Here is a 14,304-nt window from a genome sequence, read left to right on the forward strand (position 1 = left end):
GAGATAACTGAGGCACAGAGAAGGGAAGTGACTTGCCCACAGGCACACAGCTGACAAGTGGCAGAGCTGGGATTCGAACCCATGACCTCTGACTCCCAAGTCCGGGCTCTTCCCACTGAGCCACGCTGCTTCTCTAGCCATGCTGCTTCTCTGTTAAGATCACACAGCAGACAAGTGGAGGAGCTGAGATTATGGGCAGGGAACATGTCTGCTTATTATGATGGGTTGAACTCTCCCAAGAGCTTAATACAGTGTTTTGCACATAGTAAGCACTCAGTAAATACCACTGATCTACTGAGTTCTGAAGACTGGGTTTCAAACATTTAAGTGGTGGGAGTGGACTAATGCAGATTCCTCATTAAAAAGTAGAGAAGACTGCAAGGTGATGTAAATCTATCTAGCCCTAATTGTAGCTGGCTCAGTGGAAAGAGCACGGGCTTTGGAGTCAGAGGTCATGGGTTCGAATCCCAGATCTGCCACTTGTCAGCTGTGTGACTGTGGGCAAGTCACTTAACTTCTCTGTGCCTCAGTTACCTCATCTGTAAAATGGGGATGAAGACTGTGAGCCCCAAGTGGGACAACCTGATTCCCCTGTGTCTACCCCAGCACTTAGAACAGTGCTCTGCACATAGTAAGCGCTTAACCAATACCAACATTATTATTATTATTACTTAACTTCTCTGGGCCTCAGTTACTTCATCTGTAAAATGGGGATGAAGACTGTGAGCCCCAAGTGGGACAACCTGATTCCCCTGTGTCTACCCCAGCGCTTAGAACAGTGCTCTGCACATAGTAAGCGCTTAACCAATACCAACATTATTATTATTATTATCAGCTCCCCTCAACCCCCTCCTCAGTTGTCGTGAAGCCATAAGATATATGGGTAAATGTCAACCCCATTATCCAAGATGTCTAATTAACTGCAGGTCACCAACAGCTCTGTTGTATTGACTCTCTACAAACTCTTAGTACAGATCTCTGCCCACGGTAAGCACTCGATCAATACTGCAGCATGGCCTAGTGGGAAAGAGCATGGCCTGGGAGTCAGAGGACCTGAGTTTTAATTCCGGCTCCATCACTTATCTGTCGTGTGGCCTTGGACAGGTCACTTAACCATCTGCGCCTCGGTTACCTCAGCTATAAAATGGAGATTAAGACTGGAAACATTATGTGGGACAGGAATTGTTTCCAACCCGATTATCATCTATCTATCCCAGAATTTAATACAGTGCTTGGAATGAAGTAAGCACTTAACAGATACCATTAAAAAATACCGTTGATAGATTTCCCCTCTCAAGATTGCACCTGGAGAGATTCCAGTCCTCTGCCAGTCTCGGCTGTTGGAGGGTGAGTCAAGCAGAGGCCTGTCCATTCCGTTCCTAGCTTGGGCAGTGGCTAGCGAGCGGAAGGCAATCCGCTACAAGTCAAAACTCACCCGTGCTGGGCAGCGGCAGCAGCACGGGAGAGAGTCAAGGGTGGAGACTCAGGTTGACCATGCAGAAGAAGACAGTGGTAAACCACTTCTGTATTTTTACCAAGAAAACTGTATGGATCCACTACCGGAACGATTGCAGGTGGAGGTGGAACGTTTTGGGAGAGACGTGTCCATGGAGTCGCTATGGGTCGGAGATGACTCGAGAGCATAGGACAAGAAAAGTTGACTGATTGGCTGATCTCATTCAAATAATGGTCTTTGGCCTACCGACATACCACCACACACCAGAGTTTCTGTACTGTGCTGGAATAGAGGTGGCCACTTAGAGGATCAGATCATTCTGCGGCGCTAGAGTTCTCCTCAGAAAATCTTCCCTTGTCCCTGGCTCAGAAAATCCTTCTCCCCAGCAAATTTCATATCAAACAGGAATTTCTGACCATCAGAATCCAGGCTCTCCATCATCTGGCTCCAGATTAAGACTGTGAGCCCCATGTGGGACGGCCTAATTACCTTGTATCTACCCAGCACTTAGAACAGTGCTCGGCACATAGTAAGCGCTTAACAAATACCAAAATTATTATTATCATTATTATTATCTACCACTCTCTTCTCCCATTACACCCAATCAAGCAAGCAATAGTATTTACTGAGCTCCCATTAGGTGCACAACACAGAATAATGTGTTTAGGAGAGTACACTACTTAGAAGACACGTTCCCTGGTCTCGACGAGCTTGCGGTCTAGCAGGGGAACAGGCACAACATCATTTACGGGAAGAAAAAGACATAACTGGTAGATGAAAGTACCAGATTGAAAAAGGGCTGAAATAAATGGGTATGTAAATTGACAGCCCAGAAATGCTTCGGGTGGGTATAATTGCAAAAAATGCATCATTGGTCGAGAGTGCTGAAGTGGTTGTTGGGGGGTGAGATCTGGGGAAAAGAGAAATTAATCAGGGAAAGCTCCTCGAAGGAATGTGATTTCAGAAGAGTTTTAAATATGGGGTGAGCTCTAGTGTAGTGTAGTGTCGTGTAAAAAAGTGCTTGGGAGAGTACAATAGAGTAAGTCAATGTGATCTCTGCCCCCAAGGACTCTTTCTACAAAAAGCAAGAAAAAATTAAATAAACGAAAAGAAGCAAACAAAATTACAGGCAAACCCCTGATATAGCACGGCTATGTTCCTTGGAAATTTGGCTATTATGTGAATGGCTGCACGGTGGGGTGTATTTTCCCATAGACTTAATAATAATCATAATAACAATTATGGCATTTGTTAAGAACTTACTATGTACCAAGCACTGTTCTGAGCCTTGGGTAGATACAATATAGGTTGGACACGGTCCCTGATCCACATGGGGTTCGCAGTCTTAATCCCCATTTTATAGCTGAGGAAACAAGCACAGAGAAGTTCAGTGACTTACCCAAGGTCACACAGCTGGCACATGGCAGAGCCAGGAATAGAACCCACATCCTCTGACTCCTAGGCCCCTGCTCTCTCCACTGGGTCATGCCGCTTCCGTTTCATATAAATTCATTCATTCAATCATATTTATTGAGCGCTTACTGTGTGCAGAGCACTGAACTAAGTTCTTGGAAAGTACAGTTCAGCAACAAAGAGAGACAATCTCTGCTCACAACAGGCTCACAAATTGTGATCTTTACCAGAGCTTCCTGAAAACAAGATCATCCTTCACAAGAGTCATCATCAGGCGACAGGGACAGTGTCTAATTTGATGATCTTGTATCTAACCCAGTGTTTAGCACATAGTAAGCGATCGATAAACACCAAAATTGTTACTAGTAGAATCAATAAGATCATACTGTGTGCAGAGCACTGCACTAAGCGCTGGGAAATAATACATAGGTGGGAATTAAACACAATCCTTGTCTCTTGGGGGGATCGCAATCTAAAAATTATTATTATTATTCTGAGATGGAAAAATTAATGGTCTTTCACAAGTGCAGAGCTTGAATTTATCTCAGAAATTTTTATACTTGATGAAAACTCATAGACTGCCTTTCTAAATGGAAGTAATCTTAACTGTCAATTGGCTCCCTTGTACCTATCCACTGTTTCCTCCCATTACTCTCACTCAATCAATCAATTGATTAATAGTATTTATTGTATTTATATGAACCTTCAGTGTTGACAGTTGAACCTGCAATACATTTAAGTGTCAGTTTAAACTTAAGTTTTAAAGGATTTTGTTTTTCTTATAGAAAGTTCATTACTCAACATCCAAGAATTCAATCCTTTTTTCAGGGGAAACAACCCCTTTTGATGATGATGTGAAAATACAACTCTGCTCATGGAGTTCCCAAAGGAGAATTAGGTTGATTGTTGACAGAAAACCTGGAGGTTTTCGGACCTGTTTAAATTGACTGATGATGGTATGTTTCAGCTATTTCCTTAGAGAGCATTCCAGGGTTCAGCTTCTGTTTCAAAAGTAAATCATTTGCATGTCTTCGGAGGGAACAAAGCCATTTCATTTAAGGGGTGCTTTCCAGCTCCTTGTTTCTGTGTTATTCGGAATAGACTGACTTCCGTAGTTTGGGGATCGGGGGTGAGTGATTTCTGCAAGTGGTATCAAAAAGCCAAACTGTTAATGGAATTCTCCAAGTAATTTCCACCTTCCAGATGGCATTCATTAAACAGCTGCCCTAAGCACCTATGCTTATACACCTTAGCACTGATTATATTCTTGATTTATAATAACTCATAAGTATTTTTATTTATTTATCCATTTCTCCTTCCATATGTTTGCTTTCAACAACAGAGTGTTTGTGAATGGCTTGTGCGGATCAGTTTTCCTCATTAGGTTGTGAGCTCCTTGAGGGTAGGGACCCTTCTCTGACTTTTTTTTTAATGGTATTGGTTGGAGATTAAGACTGTGAACTCCTTGAAGGCAAGGATTTTGTCTCTTACTTAAGGATACTCTCCCAAGCATTTTCTTTCTTAATGGTATTTGTTAAGAGCTTACCGTGTACCAGCCACTGAACTAAGTGCTGGGGTCTTGTTTTATGCCATCGACTCATTTCCAACCATAGCGACACCACGGACACATCTCTCCGAGAACGCCCCGCTCTCCATCTGCCATCGTTCTGGTAGGGGATCCATAGAGTTTTCTTGGTAAAAATCTGGAAGCTGTTTACTATTGCCTCCTTCCGTGCAGTTAGCTTGAGTCTCCACCCTCGACTCTCTCCCATGCCACCGCTGACCAGCACAGGTGAGTTTTGACCAGTAACAGATTGCCTTCCACTCACTAGCCACTGCCCGAGCTAGGAATGGAATGGACAGGCCTCTGCTTGATTCTCCCTCCCATAGCCGAGACTGGTAGAGGCCTGGAAACTCTCCAGGTGCAGCCCTGAGAGGGGACTGCCGGGGTTGATAAAAGATAATCAAGTTGGACTAAGACTATGTGCATCATGTGGGTCACAAACCTGATTAATTTGTATCTACCCCATCTAGTGCCTGGCACCTGATAAACATTTAAGAAATCCCTTAAAAATGCTTTGGAGAGAGTACACTTCAATAGGATATGAGGTGCCTGCCCTAAAGAAGCTCACAGTCTTAATCCCCACTTTTCAGATGAGCAGCACAGAGAAGTTAAGTGACTTGTCCAAGGTCACACCGCAGTTAAGTGATGGAGCTGGGATAAGAGACCAGGTCCTCTGAGTCCCAGAACTTATGCTTTTTCCACTATACCATACTGTTTCTCAATTTATTTAGTGTAAAAACATCGATACATTCTATTTTTATTGATAGGATTTTGAAAGACTGTGAGCCCGTCGTGGGGTAGGGATTGTCTCTATCTGTTGTCGAATTGTACATTCCAAGTGCTTAGTACAGTGCTCTGCACATAAATAAATACTACTGAATGAATGAATGAAAGAGACATCGGTAGCCGAAACATCATCATGTGTTTTGAATATGCACAGCGTGAAAAGCACGGTACTGGGTGCCTACCCTGTGCAGAGTATTATAATAAATTCCTACATTATGCAGAGGGTACTAGGGACCTTCCGTCGGTGGTACGCAGAATTAGGCTCTTGGAGAATACCTAATAGAAGTAGAAGACGCAGTCCCTGCCCTTGAAGAGCTCATTATCTTGTTTATCATATGCTGTCGAGTCATCTTCGACCCATAGTGACTCCCATGGACACATCTGTCCCAGAATGTCTCGCTGTCCATCTGCAATCGTTCTGGTAGTGGATCAATAGATCTTTTTTGGTAAAAATAGGGAAGTGGTTTACCATTGCCTCCTTCCGCACTGTAAACTTGAGTCTAGGCCCTTGACTCTCTTCCATGCTGCTGCTGCCCAGCACAGATGAGTTTTGACTTGCAGCAGATTGACTTCCACTTATTAGCCACTGCCGAAGCTAGGAATGGAATTGACAGGCCTCTGCTTGCTTCTGTCTCCCATAGCCGAGACTGGTAGAGGACTGGACACTCTCAGGGTGCCACCCTGAGAGGTGGGAATCACTCATAATCACTGTTTAATCTCTGTATCCTGCAGTCTGTAAGCTCTTTGTGGGCATGGATTGTGTCTACAAACTCTTATATGGCACTTTCCCAAGCACTTGATGCATACTAAGCATGCAACAAAAACCACTAATTGATTGATTGGCAATAATAATAATAATAATAATTGTGGTATTTGTTAAGCACTTACTATGTTCCAAGTACTGTTCTAAGCGCTAGGGTACATAAAAGGTAATCAGGTTGGACACAGTCCCTGTCCCACATGGGGTTCACAGTCTTAATCTCCATTTTACGGATAAGGTAACTGAGACCCGGGGAAGTGAAGCAACTTGCCCAAGTCACACAACAGATGAGTGACAGAGCCAGGTCCTCTGACTCCAGGCCTGTGGTCTTTCCACTAGACCACCCAGCTTCCCCAAGCAAGAAATGTGTTTACCGGCTCTGCTGTAGTGTACTGTCCGAACCGCTCTGCGTACAGTAAGGGCTCAGTAAATATGACTGATTGGTTGAATGATAGAGACCATAAAACCATAACATACGGTGGATTGTATTCCCAACAGTTCACTCCCTATCCCTTCACTCAAGTCCTGGATATACTTGCAGTCTTCGGTTAAAGGTGCCTTTCCCAAGAATCCCATGCATTTTATTAACACCTCTCTGTGTGCCTTTATTTGGCCCAGTGGAATACTGAAACTGACTTAGAAGATTCAAAATGCCATCATATGTCATCCAGCAAGGATGAGTCAGTGTCAGTCTATCCCAGCACCAATGCAATCCTGAAATCCTCTATCTCAAATTACTCGGTTACCTGCAATGGGTGGGGCTCTTCCAAAACTTTACACTGCAAATTTAAAATAACTACTAATAATAATAATTGTGTGGCAGGCACTGCATTAAGCACTGGGGTGCTTAGAAGCAAATCGGATTTAACACAGTCCCTATCCCACATGGGGCTCACAGGCTTTATCCCCATTTTAAAGATGAGATAACTGAGGCATAGAGAAGTAAAGCAACTTGCCCAAGGTCACATCAGACAAGTGGCAGAGCCAGGATTAGAACCCATCACCTTCTGACTCCCAGGCCCGTGCTCTATCCACTATGCCATCCGAAATGCTTGGGATCCATTCAAAAACACCAACTTTCTTAGGAGAGTTGACGTTGAAGAATTAATTCCCACCACTTTGTGCAGATTCTGAGTCATGACTCACATCAAGATTGTTAGGAATGAAGTAACTGCTTCCCTACAATGCTGGGAAAATTGAAGAGGCGTAAGTTAGAGGTTATGCACAGAGATTTAACCCGTCAACCTCCAATAACAGTGATGGGAGTTTTGCAATTTAACTACTAGGGGAGTTTACTGAAAAAGTCAGTGCTCCCCAGTGGCATTTTGAAATGGAAAAATAAATTCTGAGGATGCTACATATTTGCCAATAAGCTCATAAACAATGGCGGCAGAGGCTCTAAAGCTCATCAGCTCATTTTAATATATACTGTAAACCTTTCATGGTAGACAACTGAGCATCACGGTAGCTATGAAAACAAAACAATCCATCCAGATTCCCTGGAGAAAACTCTCTGGGGATTGCAAGTTGTGTTGAAGATCAACGTCTCAAAGACCGTGATACCCACAGTTCAGATTTACAAGGTTACTACATTTTTCCCTCTTACCACTCAGAAAGCACAGCAGTCACAGCTCTTCCATAATTTCAATAGAAAAATTGGCTGCTCTTCTTTCTTTTCTAGTTCCTAAAGCCCACAGCCCTTTTTTTCCTTCAAAACTTTCCCGAGAATCCACCTCTTCCAGGAGGCGTTTTCTAACCAATATCCATTTTCCAATTCCACTCCAAGTACTCTTCTGACTTATACATTTTTCCATACTCTTGCTATTTCTAGCTGCATCTTCATTTTTCCTTCTGCTCTTATCAAATGGATGTCCCCATTAGATAGTAAGATCCTCAAAGGTAAGGATCATGTCTTTACTGGCAATGGGACCCTGTGGTTCAGGTGACGGAGATAGAGTATGGGCCTGGGAGTCAGGAGGACCTGGGTTCTAATTCTAGTCTGCAACATGACTGCTGTGTGACCTTGGGCAAGTCACATAACTGCTCTGGGCCTCAGGTATCTCATCTGCAAAATGGGGATTAAGAGTGTAAGCCCCATGTGGGACAGGGACTGTGTCTAACCTGATAAACTTGTATCTGCCCCAGCACTTAGAGCAGTGTTTAACAAGCACCATTGTTATTATCTTCACCGTGATGGTTTTATTCATCTTTTTTCTTCTCCACAAGATGGCTATATGACTTCTCCGGGTACCTGAAGCTCCCCATCACAGCACCCAGAGGGCTTAGTTTCCCTGCCCGGGATCCTTCACCACCTCTCCTCTGGGTCACCGAGAAATTGCCATCCTGACCCATCTTCTGCCACCACGATGGGCAGAGTAAAGCAACCACAACCTGGCAGGAAGACTTTGGTGACTGCTGTTAGAGCAGTCACTGTGGCTACAGTTGTGACTGTGGGCTTGAGCCCTGAGGACCCTGAATTGTGCTCCTCTAGCTACTGTGTCTTATTGATTTTTGGTTTTGTCTTCATGTTATCTTAATGTTTTGTCTCAGGTCCCCTTATGTATAATAAATAATAATTATGGTATTTGTTAAGCATTTAACTATGTGTCAGGCATTGTATTAAATGCTGGGGTGAATATAAGCAGATCGGGTTGGACACGGTCCCTGTCCCATGTGGAGCTCACAGTCTCAATCCCCATTTTACAGATGAGGTAAGTGAGGTATCTGTCTCTAGGTCCCTCTCTCCCTTTTCATTTTTAGACTTCAAGCCCCATGAGGGGCAAAAAACATGGCATAAACCTACCTGGTAGTACTGATAATAATTATGGTACTTGTTAAGCACTTACTAAGTGCCAAGCACTGTTCTAAGCAATGGGGTTGATTCAAGGTTGTCCCACGTGGAGCTCATAGTCTTAATCCCCATTTTACAGATGAGGTAACTGAGGCACAGAGAAGTTAAGTAACTTGCCCAAAGTCTCACAGCTGATAAATTGCAGAACCGGGTTAGAACCCGGCTAGAACTAATAAAATACGTAGTACAGAGCAGGTACTCTATAAATACTATTTACTCATTAGTGGATTTCTACCTTTTTCCTTCATGATTGGCTTCCAGAGTTCTCTGTAGGGCAGTCTTCCTTAGGGATTCTGAAAAGAGAAAACTTGGAAAATGGGTGTAGATTTTTTCCACAGTTTGTAATAATCTATCAATCTCCCAACAAATGACATCTTTTAATAGCATGAAAAAATTCTTCCCCAAATCTATAGCCCATCCAAGCACAAGAGTGTATAAAGTACTTCTTGGAAGATAAAGATTCAGAAAAACAAGTAACTTTGAGCCAATATCCTAGTTTCGGTAAGTGGGGGCAGAGCCTTTATACAACATCTGGGTAGGTGGTCTCTCCACTGACTGACCATAAGCTCTTGGTGGGTAAGGAATTTGTCTAATCTGTTGTATTGCATTCTCCCAAATGCTTAGTACAATGCTCTGCCCACAGTAAACACTCAATAAATACCATTGATTGATTAATTGATGGACATGAACGAGTCCAGTAAAGACAGCCTATTCTAGCAGTTTGGATTTTGGACTATGACCCTACACACTGAATGCTTTTTTTTTTTCTCATTTCACTCCAACTTGTCTCTATCTTCTAATATTTGTTGTAGGGATGATTTTGTGATATTCTTTCCTAGTCACCTCAACCATTCGATTAAGTCATTAGTATTTACTGAGCACCTATCGCATAAAGAGTCCTGTCCTAAGTGCTTGGGAGAGGTCAACGGAGAAAGAAGATATGATCACTACTCTGGAAAACTTTACAGTCTAATGGGGGAGTCAGGCAGGAAATAATTTTCAGATATAGTATTTAAATTGTACAACAGGAGTTGTGAGTTGGTGCAAAAATTCTGAGTTGTTAGTTCATAGGATCTTACCTGGGGAAAAGAAAAATTAGTTCGGGAAAGACTTCCAGATGAATTGGAATTTTGGAAGGGCTTTTATGGTGGGGGAGAGCTAAGGTTTGGCAGATTTGAGAAGGGAGTGGGGATCAAGCCAGAAGAAAGGGAGTAAACCAGAGGTTGGAGTTGAAAATGAGGCACAGTGAGAAGCTGAGTTTGGGGAGAATGGAATGTGAGGTGGGATGTAGTAAGAGAAGAAAATAGGTAAATAAGTGGGAAAGAGGCTTTAAGCCAACTATCAGGAGTTTCTGTTTGATGTGGAGGGGAATGAAGAACCACTGAAGGTTTTTGCAAAAAGCAGAGATGAGCTGTAAACAGTGTTTTAGAAAGATGATCCCGGCAATAAAGCTTAAATTGGAATGGGGAAAGGCTGGAGGCAGGGAGACCAGTGAGGAGGCTAATACGTCAGTCTAGCTGCGATGTAGCCAGTGCCTGGAGCAGTATGATGTCTGTTTGGAACTAGAGGAAGGGGAAAAATCTAGGAAATTTTGTGGAGAAAACCTGAAAGGGTTTAAAGATAGGCTGAATGAGGGAGGTGAAAGAGAGCAAAAAGTCACAACTACTGCATCAGCCTCCTTTCCTCCCCAAATTTCACTCTGCTACCCGCACCATTTTTCTAAAAAAACATTCAGGCCACATTTATTGCCATTGTTGTTGTCTGCCCGTCTCCCCCAATTAGACCGTAAGCCCGTCAAAGGGCAGGGACTGTCTCTATCTGTTGCCGAATTGTACATTCCAAGCGCTTAGTACAGTGCTCTGCACATAGTAAGCGCTCAATAAATACTACGGAATGAATGAATTTCCCCACTCTTCAAAAACCTCTAATGGTTTCCCATCCTCCTTCACATCAAACCACCTCCTTACCAGTGACTTTAAAGCAGTCCATCACCTTGCCCCCTCCTATCTTACCTTGCTGATCTCCTACTACAACCCAGCCTGCTCACTACACTCCTCTAATGCCAGCCTACTCACTGCACCTCACTCTCGTCTACCTAATCATCAACACCGTGTTCATCCTGCCTCTGGCAAGGAACTCCTTACTCCTTCATAACTGACAGCTGAAGTCTCCCCACCTTCAAAGCTGTATTGAAACCACATCTCCTTCAAAAGGTCATCCCTTATTAAGCCCTCAGTTCCCCTCTACTCAGTTCCATCTCACCCTTGCACCTTTATATGTACCCTTTATACAACTCACCCTCAGCCCCACAGGATGTAATTACATATCCTTATATCCATAGTTTATTTTAGCATCTGTCTCTCCCTCTAGACTCTAAGTTTCTTGTGGGCAGGAAACGTGACTACCGACTGTGCTATATTGAGCTCTCTCAAGTGCTTAGTATGATGCTCTGTATTCAGTAGGCACTCAATAAATATGACTGATTGATTGGTGACACCACGTTTGCAAGATTCAGAGATGAAGGGAGGGTGGTGATGTAAAATGTGATAGAAGAGAGGATTTTGGAAGGAAGATAAATTTACTTTTAGGCTTCTTGAGGCACCAGTAGAACATTCCTGTAGAGTTATACTGCATTCATTCATTCAATAGTATTTATTGAGCGCTTACTATGTGCAGAGCACTGTACTAAGCGCTTGGAATGTACAATTCGGCAACAGCCCACCCTGTACACCCACTCGTCTCCCGCTCACCTCCTGACTGTCCCCCGTCTGTGCCTGTCCCGCCGTCGACCCCTGGCCCCCGTCCTCCCTCTGTCCTGGAATGCCTTCCCTCCTCTCATCTGCCAAACTAATTCTCTTCCCCTCATCAAAGCCCTACTGAGAGCTCACCTCCTCCAGGAGGCCTTCCCACACTGAGCCCCCCAGGCAAGAGGCACAGTGCAATGGCAGAAGAGGTGGAAGGTTGGGACTAGCAATATAAATTTCAGCATTATCCACATAGAGCAGCAGCATCGAGAAGCACCCTTTGTCTAGTGGATAGAGCCCAGGTCTGGGAGTCAGAAGGACCTGGCTTCTCATCCCGGGGGCTGACGGAGGGGTGAGTAAAGGGTGCAAGTCCAAGTTCCAAGTCGACAGAGAAGGCTTCCAGCAATTCGAGATTCTCAAGGTGCATGCAACCTCTTCCCGTCAATGTTTTTTATTGCTCACCCTCCACCTTTAAAAATGTTAACTTCCTCATTAGTGTAGCATGGCTAATTGAGCCTGTGAAATTAAAGAGGCAAAACACGCGGAGTGGGAAGCACAGGCGTTTCTTATGTTCTTATATAATAGGCTATTAGATGGTAAAGATAGGGATACTAGAAGGCTCAAGACGGATGAAATGGATGCAAGGATGAGGGACCCAAGCTGGGTGACATGAGGGAAAGTCAGGGATGGGGAGGGGAGAGTCAGAGTCAGATGATCTGTCACTAGCCATAATAATAATAATGTTGGTATTTGTTAAGCGCTTACCATATGCAGAGCACTGTTCTAAGCGCTGGGGTAGATACAGGGTAATCCGATCGTCGCACGCGAGGCTCACAGTTAATCCCCATTTTACAGATGAGGTAACTGAGGCACAGAGAAGTTAAGTGACTTGCCACAGTCACACAGCTGACGAGTGACAGAGCCGGGATTCGAACTCATGGCCTCTGACTCCCAAGCCCGGGCTCTTTCCACTGAGCGGGTGGACGCCCAGAAGAGTGATACCCTGGTACTGCTACTGGAAACAATCCTGGGCTGGGTGGACTGAAGGGCTGATGTAGAGATGACCTTGCTCGGGATCACAAGCACCTGGGTTCTAATAGTGGCTCTGCCACTTGTCTTCCGTGTGACCTTGGGCGAATCACTTCACTTCTCTGGGCCTCAGTTCCCTCATCTGTAAAATGGGGATGAAGACTGTGCGCCACATGTGGGACAGGGACCGTGCCCAACCCTATTATCTCGTATCTACCCTAACACTTAGAACAGTGCCTGGCACATAATGAGTGCTTAATAAATACAGTTATCATCGTTATTATTATTATTAAATTATTCCTTCCCTCTAATGTGTAGGGGGACCAGACCGAGTTAAGACATAAATCTCAACTTGAGGCAAAAATCAGGGATTTGCACTTGCCACTGAAGCACTCCAAGCACCTTATATGGAGCCTGCAGCAGGCGGACCCGCGCTTCACCGTGACTCAAAAAACCCCTTGTAATTGTCCCGCGGTGGAGGCGTGACAACCCTTCAGCTTGTCACCTCCAAAGTGGAAGAAATATTCCTTTCCTGATGAGGAGAACATGGTGAAATGAGTCATTTGGTTTCTCCTCGTCTTCGAGACGGCAGTGTTCAGCTACACCCCCTGGAGAATCTGCCGTGACTTTTTCTTCCAGCTCCTTCAAAGCTTTAATTGTACGCATTGCCTAATTAAAAGAATTTAAAAAAACTGAATAAAGTAAAAGCCCAGAAAGAAGAATTGCTAAGGTAGAGTTGATTCAACATCTCTCTCTCACGGGGTCCTCACCGAGCAATGGAAACTGATTCGAATAAGAAGCAGTGGTGGACGAGTAGGAAAAGCACGAGCCTCGGAGTCAGAGGATCTAGGTTCTAATCTCAACTCTGCCACTTGTCCGCTGTATGAACTTGGACAAGTCACTTAACTTCTCTGGACCTCAATTTCCTCACCTGTAAAATGGAGATTAAATCCTACTCCCTCCTACTTTGACTGCAAGTCTTCTGCTGGACAGGGCTAAGTCCAACCTATCGTGTATCTATTCCGGTGTACAGTACAGTTCTTGGCACATAGTAAGCAACTAACAAATACGATTAGAATAAAAATATCTACCTAGGCCTGACTGCCCTGCTCTGAAGATCATCTAGATTGGAAGATTTGGGGTTCTTCGGTAGCCGTGTAAGCACTTAACAAATATTATTATAATTATCATTATTATCACTGTTGTTATTATTGTAAAGCAGGAAAGCAAGCACACTTTCAAACCACAGGGTAACGATGGTCAACACTGGCTGTAGACAGGAAAATGAACTCTCCTAATGGAGGAGCTCCTCTCAGGATGGCACGTCGAGAGTTTCCAGTCCTCTACCAGTCTCGGCTACGGGAAGGAGAGTCAAGAAGTGTCCTAACCATTCTATTCCTAACTTGGGCAGTGGCTGGGAGAGGAAGGCAATCTGCCACAAGTCAAAATTCACCTGGGCTGGGCAGCAGCAACATGGGAGCGAGTCGAAGTTGGAGACTCGAGTTTCCTGCACGGAAGGAGGCGATGGTAAACCACTTCCGGATTTTTACGAAGAAAACTCTAGGGATCCACTACCAGAATGTTTGCAGATGGTGGTGGGGCATTCTGGGAGAGACGTGGCCATGGCATGACAAGGGGTCAGAGATGACTCCACGCCATAAGGCAAGACAATTGGAGGAGACCAAAAGGGAGGCCTGAAAA

General features: G+C 44.2%; 2 non-coding genes across 2 annotated transcripts; one reads left to right on the forward strand and one right to left on the reverse strand.

Annotated features, from left to right (window-relative positions):
- Positions 1-1,287: 1,287 nt before the first annotated feature.
- Positions 1,288-1,425, forward strand: LOC114809831. Its single transcript, XR_003757605.1, has one exon. It is a non-coding gene; the product is annotated as a small nucleolar RNA SNORA7 (small nucleolar RNA).
- Positions 1,426-4,671: 3,246 nt separating this feature from the next.
- LOC114809762 lies at positions 4,672-4,809 on the reverse strand. The gene has a single exon (XR_003757540.1). It is a non-coding gene; the product is annotated as a small nucleolar RNA SNORA7 (small nucleolar RNA).
- Positions 4,810-14,304: the final 9,495 nt, after the last annotated feature.

Source organism: Ornithorhynchus anatinus, chromosome 2, assembly GCF_004115215.2.
Source record: "Ornithorhynchus anatinus isolate Pmale09 chromosome 2, mOrnAna1.pri.v4, whole genome shotgun sequence".
NCBI classification, from domain to species: Eukaryota; Metazoa; Chordata; class Mammalia; order Monotremata; family Ornithorhynchidae; genus Ornithorhynchus; species Ornithorhynchus anatinus.